This window comes from Dromiciops gliroides, chromosome 2 (assembly GCF_019393635.1).
Source record: "Dromiciops gliroides isolate mDroGli1 chromosome 2, mDroGli1.pri, whole genome shotgun sequence".
NCBI classification, from domain to species: Eukaryota; Metazoa; Chordata; class Mammalia; order Microbiotheria; family Microbiotheriidae; genus Dromiciops; species Dromiciops gliroides.
This window is the reverse complement of record NC_057862.1, coordinates 596,796,938-596,813,040: the sequence shown is the minus strand read 5'-3', so window position 1 is coordinate 596,813,040 and position 16,103 is coordinate 596,796,938.

Here is a 16,103-nt window from a genome sequence, read left to right as displayed (position 1 = left end):
CCTAAGAAATTACTTTTATCAGATAAATAAAGTGCTGATACCCAAACCAAGAAGAGCCAAAACAGAGAAAGAAAATTATAGACCAATCTCACTACTTAATATTGATGGAAAATTTTTAAATAAAATACTAATAAAAGGATTACAGAAATATATCACAAGGATCATGTATGATAATGGTGTACAATTACCAGGTAGGATTTATACCAGGAATGCACAGCTAGTTCAATATTTGGAAAACTATCATAATTTATCATATCAATAAAAAAGCAACAAAAGTCATATGATTATTTCAATAGATGCAGAAAAGACCTTTGACAAACTACAGCACCCATTCCTATTAAGAACATTAGGGAGCATTAGAATAAAAAGAGCTTACCATAAAATGATAAGTACTATTTATCTAAAAGCATCAGCAAGCATTATCTGTAATGGGGATAACCTAAAAGTCTTCCCAATGCAGTCAGGAGTGAAGCAAAGCTGCCCATTATCACCTCTATTATTTAATATTATACTAGAAATGTTAGCTATAGCAATAAGAAAAGAAAAAGAAAGGAATTCGAATAGTTAATGATGAAACAAAACTATCACTCTTTGCATATAATGGTATTATTAGAAAACCCTAGAGAATCAACTAAAAAGCTACTTGAAATTACTAACAACTTTAGCAAAGTTTCAGTATACAAAATAAACCCATATAAATCTTCAGTATTTACATATATTACAAATAAAGTCCAGATAGAAAGAGAAATTCCATTTAAAATAATTGTGGCCAATCTAAAATACTTGGGAGTCTACCTCCCAGGACAAACACAGCAACTATATGACCAGAACTACAAAATACTTTTTCACAAAAATAAAGTCAGATCTAAACAATTAGAAAAATATTAATTGCTCATGGGTAGGCAGAGCCAATGTAATAAAAATGACAATGCTTTCCTAAGTTAATTTATTTAGTGCTATATCAAACTATCAAAATATTTCATAGACTTCAAAAAATAATAAAAAATTCATCTGTAAAAACAAAAGTTCAAAGATGTCATGGGAATCAATGAAAAAATATATGAAAGAATGTTGTCTAGCAGTACCAGATCTCAAACTGTCCTATAAAGAGGTAATTATCAAAACAATCTGGTACTGGCCAAGAAATAAAGAGGCAGATCAGTGGAATAGAATAGATAGAAATTACACAATAAGGGGTAGCTAGGTGGTACAGTGGATAAAGCACTGGTCCTGGATTCAGGAGGACATAAGTTCAAATCCAGCATTAGAATCTTAACACTTACTGGCTATGTGACCCTGGGCAAGTCACTTAACCCTCATTGCCCTGAAAAATAATTAAAAGAAAAAAAAAAGAAATTACACTATAGTAAGTGACTATAGTACTCTAGTATATGATAATCCCAAAGATCCAAGCTTTTGTAACAAAAATTCATTATTTGACAAAAATTGTGGAGAAAACTGGAAAACAGTATGTCAGAAACGAAGTATAGACCAATGTCTCACCCTGTATGCTAAAATAAGCTCCAAATGGGTACAAGATTTATACATAAAGGATACCATAAACAAATCAATGGAGTATAGAATCATTTATCTGTCAGATGTATGGGCATGGGAAAAATTTAGGACCAAAGAAGATATAGAGAATAAAATAAAATGTAAAATTGATCATTTTGATTATGTACAATTAAAAAGCTTTTGCACAAACAAAACTAATGTAACCAAGATTAAAAGGGAAATAGAAAACTAGGAAATAATTTTTGGAATAAATATCTCTCATAAAGGCCTCATTTTTCAAGTATATAGAGAAATGAGTCAAAGTTAGAAAAATCCAAGTCATTTCCCAATTGATAAGTGGGCAAAGGATATATGAAAAGGCAATTTTCAGACAAATTAAAGTTATCTATAATTATATGAAAAAATGCTCTAGATCATTATTGATCAGAGAAATATACAGTAAGACATCTCTGGGGTATCACCTCACACTTATTAGAGTGGCAATTATAACAAAAATGGAATATACTGAATGTTGGAGGGGATGTGGGACAGCTGTGACACTAATCAACTATTGGTGGAGTTATGAAAAGATCCAATAATTCTGGAGAGCAATTTGGAACTATGCACAATGGGCTATAGAACTGTGCATATCCTTTGATCCAGCAATTCCACTGCTAGGTTTATATCCCAAAGATACCACCCCCCCCCAAAAAAAAAAGACCTATTTGTACAAAAAAAAAATATTCAGAGCAGATTTTTTTTTGGTGGCTAAGAATAGAAAATGAAAGGAATGCCCATTAATTGGAGAATGGCTAACAAACTGTATTATATGATGGTGATGGAATATTATTGTTCCATAAGAAAGGACAAGCAAAATTACTTCAGAAGGGCCTGGAAAAACATGTATGAAATGATGTATTGTGAAGTGAGAAGAATGAAGGGAAAATTATACACAGAGACAGAAATACATTTTAATGAAGAACTCTGAATGACTTGACTATTCTCAACAACAAAATGCTCCTAGATAATCCCAAAGGACTATTGATGAAATATACTATCTGCCTCCAAAGAAAGAACTGATATTGATGGAACAGACTGGATCATGCTATTTCTTACCTTCTTTCATTTTTTTTCTGTATTAATCAAGTTTTCTTGTATATAATTACAAATATGGTAATATTTTGCATAATCATATGTGCATAACCCATATCTGATTGTTTGCCACCTCAGGGAGGGGAGAAGAGAGGGAAGGAAAATGGGATAAAAATTGGAACAAAAAACTATAAATAAAATGTTTATTGCTAAAATAAATATTTTTTTAAAAGGAGTGTGAAAGAGGAAAGAAAGGGGAACCAATGAATGCTGAAAGATTTTTTTATAAGAATTTGCCAAGAAAGGGAGAAATTTTATAAGATGATAGCTTGATAGGGTAGTGGGTTCCAATTAGGATTTTTGTTTAAGATGGGGAGAAAACAAACCATGATGTAGCATATATGTGTGTATGTACACAAATGTATAGATATATATAGATATATATATAGAGAGACACATATAGATACATATGTGTACATCTATATCTATATATATACATACACACATATAATTGGTGTGGAGGAAGAGACAGAGACAGAGAGATTGATGATTAGAGAGAAGCATTCTGATTAAAATTCTAAAATGTTAGCAAAGACAAAAATAGCTGGAATCAAGCATATATCTCTTTCATTTGTCTATTGTTTTAAGATTTTTACAACTCCATTTACATGTTATTTCAGTTAATCCTCATATTATCCTGATGAAGTATAATTTTAAAACTAAGTTTCAAAGAGTTTGAATGAATTTTCCATGGTCAATTGTCTTGAGTTACTTTATGAAGCAGGATTTGAACTCAGTTCTTCCCATCTTCAAATACAATGCTCTATACCATTTTTATTAAAAATAAACATTTAATATTTATTTTTATCCAATTATATATTAAAAATATAAGCATTTTTTTATTATTTTGAGTTCCAAATTTTCTCCTCGTTCCTGAACTTCCTTCACATTGAGAAGGTGAGTGATTTGATATAGGTCATACTAGTTTTACCATGGAAAACATATTTCCATATTAGTCATGTAAAAAAAATTAATCCTCCTAAAATATAAGAAAAAATAGGGGAAAAAAAGATGTATACTTCTACCTGCAATCAGACTACATAAGTACTTTCTCTAAAGATGCAAAATATTTTTTCATCATAAAACCCTTGGAATTGTCTTGGATCATTACATTGCTGAGAATAACAGTCAGTCACAGTTAATAGTGCTACAGTATTGCTGTTATTGTATACAATATTCTCATGGTTCTGCTCATTTTACTTTGCATCTGTTTGCGTTTTTCCTGGTTTTTTTAGAACGTTCTGTTTATCATTTCTTATAGAAAAATAACATTCCATAAGAATTATGTAGCACAGTTTTAATGAACCATTCCCCAATTGATGGGCATTCCCTTAATTTACAATTGTTTTCCACCACAAAAAGAACTACTATAAATATTTTTGTGAATATAGGTGTTCTTTTCTTTTTTATATCTTTTTGGGATACAAAACTACTAGAGGTATTGCCAGGTCAAAAGGTATGCATAGTTTTATAGGTCATTGAACATGGTTGATAATTGCTCTTGTGAACAGCTAAAATTACCCTTAATCACCCCTAATTGGTCACCCCTCCCCCAGTGCAACTGAACTCCTGAAACTGCCCCAAGCATGTAAGCCTCACATGCCATACCCAGCCCAGGCCCCACTCAGCAGGGATGCACATGGTAGGCTTCAGGCATGCCAGAGCTTCCTCTGTCCAGCCCCTAGCTGTTTTTGTTCTGCCTGGTTTTGGTTATCAACATCATATTTGTGTCATAAAAGGAATTTGTTAGAATTCCTTCTTCACCTATTTTTCCAAATAATTTTCATAGTAATGGAATTAATTGTATTTTACAGATTTGGTAGAATTCACTTGTAAACCCATCTGGCCCTCAAGATTTTTTCTTAGTGAGTTCATTAATGGCTTGTTCGATTTCTTTTTCTAGTATGGGTTTATTTAAGGATTTTATTTCCTCTTTGGTTAATCTGGGAAATTTGTAATTTTAAATATTTATCCATTTTATTTAGATTGTCAAATTTATTGGCATACAGTTGGGCAAAATAGTTCCTAATTATTGCTTTAATTTCCAATTCATTGGTGGTGAAATCACCTCTTTCATTTTTGATAATGGTAATTTGGTTTTCTTCTTTCTTTTTTTAATCAAATAATCCCATATTTTATCTATTTTATTGTTTTTTTCATAAAACCAGGTATTAGTTTTATTGATTAATTTTATTGTATTCTTGCTTTCAATTTTATTAATTTCTCCTTTGATTTTTAGGATTTCCAATTTAGTGTTTAGTTGAGGATTTTTAATTTGTTCTTTTTCTAGCTTTTGTAGTTACATGCCCAATTCATTGATCTCTTCTTTCTCTTTTTTACTGATATAAGCAGTTAGAGATATAAAATTTCCCCTAAGCACTGCTTTGGTTGCATCCCATAGGTTTTGGTATGTTCTCTCAATTTTATCATTCTCATGGATGAAGTTATTGCTTGTTTCTATGATTTGTTTTTTGACCCACTCATTCTTTACAATGAGATTATTTAGTTTCCAATTAATTTTCAGTCTACCTTTCCATGGCCCTTTTTTACTTGTAATTTTTATTGCATCATGATCTGAGAAGGATGCATTTACTATTTCTGGCTTTCTACATTTGACTATGAAATTTTTGTATTAGGATACATGGTAATTTTTTTTTCAATATGAGCCATGTACCACTGAAAAAAACGGTATATTACTTTCTATTGCCATTAAATTTTCTCCAGGCATCTATCATGTCTAAGTTTTCTAACAGTATATTCACCTGTTTAACTTCATTCTTATTAAATTTGTGGCTAGATTTATCTAATTCAGAGAGGATCAGATTCAGGTATATAGTTTTCCTGTCTATTCCCTTTTGTAACTTATTTAACTTCTCCTCTAAGAATCTGGATGCTAAACCACTTGGTACATACATGTTTAGTATTTTCAGATTTTTCTCCCTTCCTCCCCTCCCTCCCCCATCCCCTAGACAGCATGTAATCTGATATAGGCCATATATATATATATATATATATATATATATATACACACACACGTAATAACATTAATCCTATTTCTGCATTAGTCATGTTATGAGAAAAATAAAAAAATCAGAGCAATGATGAAAAACCTCAAAATAGAAAAAACAACACCTAAAACAAAAGAAGTAGTATGGTTCATTCAGCATCTATACTACACAGTTCTTTTCTTTTTCTTGGATTTGGAGATCCTCTTCTATCGTGAGTTCCCTGGAACTTTTCTGTACCATTGCATTGGTAAGAAGAATATAGTCCATCGCAGTCGATCAACACTCAATGTTGATGATACCATGTACAATGTTCTTCTGGTTCTGCTCATCTCACTCATCATCAGCCCATGTAAGACCCTCCAGGTTTCTCTGAACTCCTCCTGTTCATTGTATTTTTACAGCACAATAGTATTCCACTGTATTCATATACCACAACTTGTTCAGCCATTCCCCAATTGATGGGCATCCCCTCAACTTCCAATTCCTTGCCACCACATAAAGAGCAACTATAAATATTTTTGTACTTGTGGGTCCCTTTCCCCTTTCCATGATTTCTTTGGGAAAAGACCCAAAAGGGGTATTGCTGGGTCAAAGGGTACACACAGCTTTATCGCCCTTTGGGCATAATTCCAAATTGTTCTCCAGAATGGTTGGAACAGTTCACAGCTCCACCAACAATGCATTAGTGTTCCAATTTTCCCACAGCTTCTCCAACATTTATTATTTTCCTTTTTTGTCATTTTAGCCAATCTGATAGGTGTTAGGTGGTACCTCAGAGTTGTTTTAATTTGCATCTCTCTAATCAATACTGATTTAGAGAATTTTTTCATATAGGAATAGATAGCTTTGATTTCTTCATCAGAAAACGGCTTGTTCATATCCTTTGACCAGATTTAATGTTGTTTTTGAGAGACACTTGGGAGAGCTCAGGCAACTTCCTGGCTTTTCACAGCCATCTTCACCAATTCTCCTTTTTAAGGGATTTTTCTTTTCAGTGGATTTTTGTGCCTTTTAGTCTTTTTAAAAACCATTTGGCCTATTCTCTTTTATAAGGTGCTATTTTCTTCACTATGTTTCTGTCTTTTTTACCAAGATGTTATCTCGTTTTTTTTATGATTTTCCTATGTAAGGGCCTAAAATTCTGACTATGATGTCTAAAATCTAAGGACTGGTCACCTTAAAATAGAAAATGTATAGTCTTTGGGCATTAAGTATTTATTAAAGTATAGTAGGAGTTAGTAAAGAGAAACACATGGATAAAGTATCCCTATTCTGCCTGTCCCTGCTGCCTCTGCCGCCAAGCACAAGTCTGGACACAAAAAAATATGAGATCCTCCCCCTTCTCCCAGAAGCCCCCGGTCAAACAGGAAGTTGGGCTGTCCTCACACACAGCTCCAAGCTAATTGGCTGGTAACTTTGATTGACACAACTAACAGGCAGTAACTTCCAGACACTAAGTCACATGTGGATGCCAAGTCTCATGCTTTCTCCTCATTGCAGAGCTTCCCTGCAATATATTTCTCAGCATGTTGATCACACTCTTATACCTACAATAATCTCATTTATTTTCCTAATTTTTCCTTGACTGCTCTCATTTGTTTTTTTAAATCCTTTTTGATCTATTCCAGTAATTCTTTTTTGACCTGAAATCAATTCATTTTTGAGGTTTTGAATGTAGCAATTTGACTTTGTTATCTGCTTCTAAGAGTGTATTTTGTTCTTCCCTGTTACTATGGTGACTTTCTATAGTCAAATTCTTTTTTGCCATTTGCTTATTTTTCTAGTCTATTTCTTTACTTTTAACCTTATGTCAGATTTGGACTCTGTTCCTGGAGTTGAGAGGGCACTATCTCAAGCTCCAGCTTTTTCTGTACAGTTTTTTTCAGAGTTAGTTTTGAGGGCAGTAATTTTTCAGTTATTCCAAAATGGTATTATCTAAGAAATATTTTTTTGTTTATTCATTATTTGTTTTTATATTATTATTCTCTTATGCTGTGTTCTGGTTTATGAGTGAGCACAAGCCTTCTTTTCTACCCTGGAAATGTGACCTGTGTCCCTGCTCTTTTGTGGCTACTAGTATACCACCTCACTCTGGGACTACTGCACAGGACTGCAAATTAGATCCAAGTATGGGCAGTATAAAAGATTCTTGCCATCCCATGTCAACAAAGGGACTTCTGTAACCTACATTTGATACATTGTCTAACATCCTTACCATCTGGGCTGAGATCTCTGGAAGCTGTTGTTGTACTGCTGAGCCAGTCAACCCAAGGTCTGCTGCTGGTTTGCTGGAGTAAGGACTGTGCTGGTCCAGCTTAATTAGACTTCACTATATCCCTGCCTAGGTGGGACAGACATTTTCTTCCAACATTCTAAGTGGTCTTCAGCTTCAAAATTGTTTCAGCCTATCCTTTTGTGTGTTCTGCTGCTCAAGAATTCATTTTGATGCATTATTTGAAATTGTTTGTGTAAAAATTTCAAGAATATAGTCAGTCTCTGCCTTTTCTCCACCATCTTGACTCTACCATCTCTCATTTTTAAATACTAGGGATGTCAAAATAGGAGGTAGTTATACCATGGGATTTGACATAAAGTAAAGAAAAAATGGGAAAAACAATATTAAATGGTTCGTTTTCTAAATAAATAGCTGGTGTTTTCCGCCAAGAGAAAAACTTGAAAACGTGGTAGTCTTGTGAGTGAAGTGAAGGTTAAAATAGCTTCTGTGGGAAGTAATACAGGAAATAATTTAGGAAAAAAATAAACATATTACCTTGCTGCAGTGAGGACTAGTTAAATTGGGATAGCATCAGTTTACTAATCAGCATGGTGGTGTGATTTTGTGCAGCTGTTTTCAGCATCAAGTGTATAGAAGCAAAGAAAGTAGATAGTGGAAATAACCCTGACTGAGAATTGGAAAGTGTTAAGAAGTGATTTATAAAAAAAAGCAAGATATTTAAGAATAAATTATGGAGTTAAATTCTTTAACTATTGGACTGATATTAGAAATTGAAGAAAGAGACATCAGAGAAATGGTAATGTTCTGAGGAAATACCAATGCATGGAGGGATTGAAGTCCTCAATGACAACAAAAAATGGTTTAGAAGGGATAAGGCATAAGGAGAGATGAAATGACAAGAGGTTATGATAATATACAGAAATGTCAGTATCCGTGATTTAAGAAGAGGAACAAATGTGTATAATGATGATATTTAGATTGTGATTATCCCTATGTTGTACTGAGTTAGAGTGAATGTATAGGCAATGGGATTTAAGAAAATTGAGAAACTTTAAGGTTAGATAATTTGAGGAAGCTTCCATATACATCTTTAACTCCCCTAATAGAGTTCAGTAATGAGAAAATATGGCAAGCCAGGTGGTGAATTCTTTGAGAAAAGAGGAAGAATGACCTGCATGCCATATAGAATGGCCATTATGACCTTGATGAGAAGAAAAAAAATAATTAAATTAACTTCACAGTGGGAGAATTTGCTGAATGGTGGTAAAGGGGGAGTTGTAAGTATTAATGGGAAGTAAACATTATTCCAATTATCACTCCAGGACTCTGTATGTGTCTGTATCTATGTGACTGACTGACTCTTTCTCCATCCCTCTCTCATTCCCTCCCTCCCTTAGTGTATGTGTGTGTGTGTGTGTTTGTGTGTGTGTGTATGTGTGTGTGTGTGTGCATGCACATGTGTGTGAGTGCATGTGTGTGTGTCTGTGTGTATGTAAGGGAATGAGGGTAGATCAAGGGAGATGTTTGGAGGATGTGTGGAAGAAAGGGTAGTGAGTGGCGTAATGAATAGATATGTAATGATTGGGTGTTGTATGAAAGGAGAAAAGGATATGTAATGATTGGAATGAAACCACCTACTGGAGACTTACTATAGGAAAGCTCCACCATGAGGAGAATGCCTCAGAGGACAAGGTCATGCGGCTTTTCCTTGGCGCAGGAAGTAACATTTCTGCATGGGTACTGTCTATCAAGGCTACCAGCCAATCAACTTGAGGAGCCTCCCATTTTCTAGGAGGGGAAAGGAAGGAGGAAGGAGGGCCTGTGAGGAGAGGTCTCTCTCTTTTTGGTTCCTGACTTTATGGTGGTGATGGTGGTGGCAGAGGACTTTATAGGAAAATTGAGGAAATATAGGATTGCCATGCTGTTGGAATTCTGTTCTCAATCTTTCTCTTTCTATCTTTCAATAAACCCTTAAAAACCTAAACTCATTTTATCAGTGATTTTAGTCAGTTTCCCCCAAAACTGGGGGAACATATTAGAATCCACATTTAGAATCTTAAATTACACAGTTATATATGTAGTGTGTCAAAAGGAGTAAGTCAGGTCTTAGTGAGTGCTAGCAGATATAAGAAATAAGAAGGAACGGTAACCAGGATGAATGAAAATTTATTTACTCTAGAATAGGAATTTCAGAGGACATTGTAAAAATTTTGGGGTGGGACAAATTGGAGTAGGTTTAAGAAAGATGGGCATGAGAGAACAGATGATATTTTGGGATAGTTTGATTCTATGTGGCTAATAATTGATTAAAACATGTAGTAGATTTTTCTCCCTCCAGTCATGAATCCAGGTAGCTAAAGACAAGTCTTCCAGGTTTTTCTCACCTCTCCCTTTCATTCTTCTAGATACAGATTAAAACCCAAAGCTTCTACATTTCCCTTTTAGCCTTTTAAAAATAATATATGTATTTATGTGTTTGGTGTGATAAGGTGATTCTAATTATTCTCTGTATGTTTTCAATCACATACAGAGTATGCAGGTGGTGCAGGCTCTGAGGAAGTAGAGTTCACAAGGAATAATTACCTTTGTCTCCTTTTCTGGCTTGGTGACTTAAATGACACTTGGAGGTGAAAAAGCTAATATTGATTTCCTCCTTTCTATTAATAACTTTCTATCTCTTTAAAAAAAAAAAACTTTGAAACCTGGTACTTTTCCCTCTGCATCTGGGTATAAATGATTCTACCTAGTTCAAGTGGGATAGCAGTATTTTAAATAAGGGCAAATTCCTAGGAGAACATGATGTTTGGCCCCCTAACACTGCAAAGCCTCATACAGAGAAGTGTAGAGGAAATGAAAGTGAACAGAGGGTGGGGGCAAATCAAAGTCCATGGGTGAAGTCTGATGTAGTCTGAAATAATTCTGTTCCTGACTCCTCTTTGGGAAGAAAATGAGTTGATTCACCAGTCATCCACTTTATTCTTCACAGTGACACCTCATGATTACACAGGGATGAGGAAAGTGAGGAAAATAAAATTTAAATGTCTTGCCCAAAGTCATATAACTTGAAAGTGTCTAAAGCCAAATTTGAATTCAGGTCTTCCTGACTCTCTGATTACTGCTCTATCTAGCATGAGATAGTTAGTAATATGGGATTTAATGTGTGGGAGATAAATAATAAATATCATAGTCTCTAAGGTATGTGACTGTCAGGTAAGGGCCAGAGGTAAAGTGGATTATTTTGTTGGTGGTAGTTTTATACACACACACACACACACACACACACACAAACATACAGTCATACATACATATACATATATATATATATGGTTGTATATATGTATACATATATATATGGTTGTTTTGTTTGTATTTTGTTTTTGTTCACTTATATTGGGAGAAAATCAGAATCAAAGAAGAGAGGACCTCAGTTTAAGGTGGATGGTGTGAAGACAACTGAATTCAAAGAGAAGGCAATACTTATCAATTCTTACTTTTTTTCTTGTTTTCTCAACCAAAGAGAATGACCTTTGCACTCCAAATGGCAGCACAAAAATGGCTGATTTCATACCTGAGATTAATAAGGTCTCTAGAAGTTCTTGGTGAATACAAGTCACAAGGCTCAATTGAACCACATCCTTGAGTACTGAAAGAAATGGCAGATCTGATTATAAGAGATTTTGAAAGATGATTTCAAATGGAAAAGGTACTAGAATATCTAAGAAAGGAGATGCTATCCGGAGTATGAAGGAATAGAGTTAGCCCATGATTAGACAGTGATTCTAATTTAACTCCTGGGGGAAAAATTATGAAATGGATCATTAAAAAGATGGTTGAAGAGTATCTAAAATTGCAGTGGTGATGATAAAGAGCCAGCAGGTTTTCATCAAAAACAAGTTATGGAGACAACTAGGTGGCACAGTGGATAACGCACTGGCCCTGGATTCAGGAGGACCTGAGTTCAAATCTGGACCCAGACACTTGATATTTAGTAGCTCTGTGATCATGGGCAAGTCACTTAACCCTCATTAACCTAAAAAAAAAAATTTATGCTAAACTCACCTGATTATCTTTTTTTGACATCATTACTAAACCAATACATGAGAATATTTCTGTAGATAGGATTTGCCCTAGATTTTAGTAAAAGATCTAATGAAATTCCATATACCATTACCATGGAAAAGATGGAGCAATGTGGACTAGATGATAATACAGTTTTCTAGTTTCAGAAGGAGCTGGATATTCAGGCACACAGTGTAGACATGCATGATTCAATTTTAATGTGGCAAAACATCTCCAGTGGAATAACTCAGGAAATATTTTTTGATCCTGTTCTGTGAAATAAGTTTCTCAATAACTTAGATAAAAGCTTGGTCTTTTCAGATGACACAAACCTTTGATAAATAGATTACACAAGTGGTGACAGTTTCTAACAAAACAATCTTGACAAATTATACCTACCAGAGCATATGACAAAATTCATATAAATGAATGTAAAATCTTGTATAGGTAAAAAAAAAAACCCTCAACTTTCTAAGTATTGTACAAGATGGGAAAAACAACAGGTAGGAAATAAGCACCTTAGAGGCACAGTGCAAAGTGCTTTAAAAATATCTCATTTTATCATCACAACAACCCTTCAAGGTGAGTGTGGATATTAACCTCATTTTATAGTTAAGGAAACTGGCAAGCAAAGTTTACTGACTTGCCCAGGATTACAAAGCTAAGACATGTCTGAGGCTGACTTTGAATTTAAGTCTTCCTGACTCAAGGTCCAACATCCTATTCACTGTACAACTTAGCTATCTCTAGCATCAGTCATTCTGAAAAAAAAAAAAATCATGGTGGTGGGGTTAGTTGGCTACAACATCAATATGAATCAACAATGTATTGTGACAGAAAAAAGAGTTAATGTAATTTGGGTATCTGTTTAGAGAGGCATGGAAGAGGATCATTTCAAAGAACACTTAGGGCAACTAGGTGGCAAAGTGAATAATACACCAGCCCTGGATTCAGGAGGACCTAAATTCAAATCCGGCCTCAAACACTTGACACTTACTAGCTGTGTGACCCTGGGCAAGTCATTTAATCCTCATTGCCTTTTAAAAAAAGAAAGAACACTTAGCCAGGAGATGAGAAGACTGATGGGAGTGCAAAGGGGATGATATAGGTCTTCAAGTATTTGAAGAGCTGTTTTCAAAAGGTCAATTATACTTCTTCTATTTGACCCTGGAACACCAAACCACAAGCAATATGTAGAAGTTGCAAAGAGGAAAATATAGACATGATGTTGGGGGTCGAAGACTAACAATTAGAGAGTCTCAAAACTGTAATGGTGTATCACACATTGTTGATCTCTTGAATATCTAAAAAGTAGAGGATGGATAAAAAAAACAAAAACAAAAAAAACAAAAACAAAAACAAAAAACATGTTTGCTATGCTGTAGTGAGGATTGGCCTAGATGGCAACCAAGGGTTCTCCCCCCTCTTAAATTCTGTGATTCTGATAGCATATTGTTGTTGAGCCCTTTCAGTTGTGTCTGATTATATGTGACTCCATTTGGGGTTTTCTTGTCAAGGGCACTATAGTGGTTTGGCATTCCCTTCTGTAGCTCATTTTATAGATGAGGAACTAAAGCAAACAAGGTTAACTTGACCAGGGTCACACAGCTAGTAATTGTCTGAGACCAGATTCCAACTCATGAAGATGAATCTCTTTTTCCAAGCCCAGAGCTCTATTCACCATGTCAACTAATTGCCCTCCTGGTAACATAGGTTCTTCATAGAAATCTGGGTTTGTGGATGGGACAGGGGGAAGGTCTACTATGGGAGGAAAAAAGGGGAAAGGGGAATTGTATTCTCTTCTGAGATGTCTACCCTGTGTATCTCTGTGATTCTCTAGTGGATCATTCAAAGATTTCTGAAGTTATTTCTGTACTTTACATTCATTCTTGTTGACATTCTGATTTTCCCCTTGCATATTAATGATACTGTCAAAAAACCAGTCTGATAAGCAGTATATTTTGTTAGGAAAGGTTTTCAGAAAAAGCCTGATTAGTAATCCAGTTGAAGTCTTGTACCATGGAGTGCATTGGCTACAATTACATATAGGGATTTGTAGAGTGTAAAGAAAAAGGTAGGGGCAGAAGGGAAATGGGGAAGATTTTTTTTTTTAGTCTTTGCTCCAATGCTCAAGGAAAAGTAAGTAAATCCTGAAATGTAAAGGAGAAATTTATTGATAAGTTAGTCAGAGAGACCTTGCTTTTTCTAACAATATTGCATGGAAAAAATATATTAAAAAAAGAAAGAAATAGTACTCCTCTCTTACCCCTGCCCCCAACAAACACATACACACACACCACCACCACCACCAGCACCACAACCAAAAACAACAAATGATTTTTTTTTTTCTGAAATGAAATTTGGAAATGATCTACTGAATGAAAGCAGGAGTTGTTGGCTTCTCCATTACAAGGGGAGCTCCTTGAGGACAAAAACTATTACATCTTTCTGCATCACTAGCACTTAGCACAGTTCTTGACACATGGTTTAGTGCCTATTGTTATTGTATTTCATCCTTTGTTTTTGAAGCAACCAAAGACATTTTGAGGGTGATGTCCTGATATGTATGTGAATTGGATTTATGAGGTAGAGCTATGCAAAATCTTAGCCTCACTCTTTTCTTCGGAGCCATTTAAGTCCAGTGGCAAGACAAAACTCATAATGACTGGCAATAGGGACAGCTAGGTGGCACAGTGGATAAAACACCAACCCTGGATTCAGGAGGACCTGAGTTCAAATCCGGCCTCAGAAACTTGACACTTACCAGCTGTGTGACCCTGGGCAAGTCACTTAACCCTCATTTCCCCCCCCCCCAAAAAACAAACAAGAACAAAGACAAAAAAACAAAATGACTGGCAATGGTATAAACCTAATAAGTGTTGACTGACTGAAATTTTACAAAAGAGAAGGTGGAGCCATATTTTAATGACCCAAAGCAAATTGTGCCTTCCTCTTTCTCCTTCCTACTGTTGCTAAAACACTCCAAAAAGAAATCTATAACTACCTGTTCTACCTGTCAGTGTTAGAACCCAGACACTCAGGTTCTGATATTGAGTCTTTAGGCTCAGGGGGGCAGTCATGAGAAATGTGGTGGTTCTTAGGTATTCCTCAATAAGGAATTATAGTCAAATTAAAATTTAAGTGGTCTTTTATTTGGCTCTAGAGAAAGTGACTGAGTGGAAAGTCAAAGACTTCACCCTCTGAGAGAAAAGGGCTTAGAAACAGCCTTGTACCAGAACAGAAGGAAGGCAAAAGCTTTTATAGAGGATAGATGGGGTAACCTGAAAATGGAAAGTTCCTTTTTAGGGTGGGGTAGGGAATGCCTGGATGCTTGTCATATTCCTGAGAGTTGAGGGGGAATTTTCTGAAATTATGGTCCTGATCTTTGGGGTTATCTCTGCCTAATTGACTTTTCTGCTACAGATTTTTATCTCCCCTTATTTCTTAGATGTTTCTGTCCTTGTATTTACTTGGTCAATCTAAACTTCAATAGCCTTTTGATTTTTCAATATGTCTGTCCTGTTATCCGGTGATCTTTGGTTTTGTTTCTCAGAGGAATAACTTCTGATTTATCCTAAGCCCCATGTCAGGGGCTCAGAGTTCCACCATAAAATTGTGTCCTCCTCAAAGGCTTCACCAGTGTAAGTTGCAACTGACCCCTTTTTGGATCCAACAAATTCAAGATGCAAATCAATATCAGACAACATAGATCTAGAATCAACTGCCTCAGATTCCTTTCATTTTTCTCCTTTATTGTCCCTTAGGGCATGGAATAGAAAATTTTTTTTAATAATCGGAAAGGGGACTGTTCAGCTGAGCAAGTATTTATTGAGTGAACCTTAATTGAGAAGATATGGGAAACTATTTCTCCAGTGAACTGGAAATTAAAAGTCAAAAACTATGCTATTGAATTTCAGGTTTTTTTTAAATGTTCACTACCCTGTTCTCTACTATAACTAACATAACATTTAAGGAATAATTACAGAAGAAAACATCTCTAATATTCCCTATTCTGAAATGTATAGTATAACACATCATTCTAAAGGACATATTCTATTTAGGATGCTGATTGATTTGACAAAATATTTTTCTTGTCATTGTTATTTCTTATCTTTAAAGTAGTATCCAATAGTTAAAAATAACTTTCTAATCTT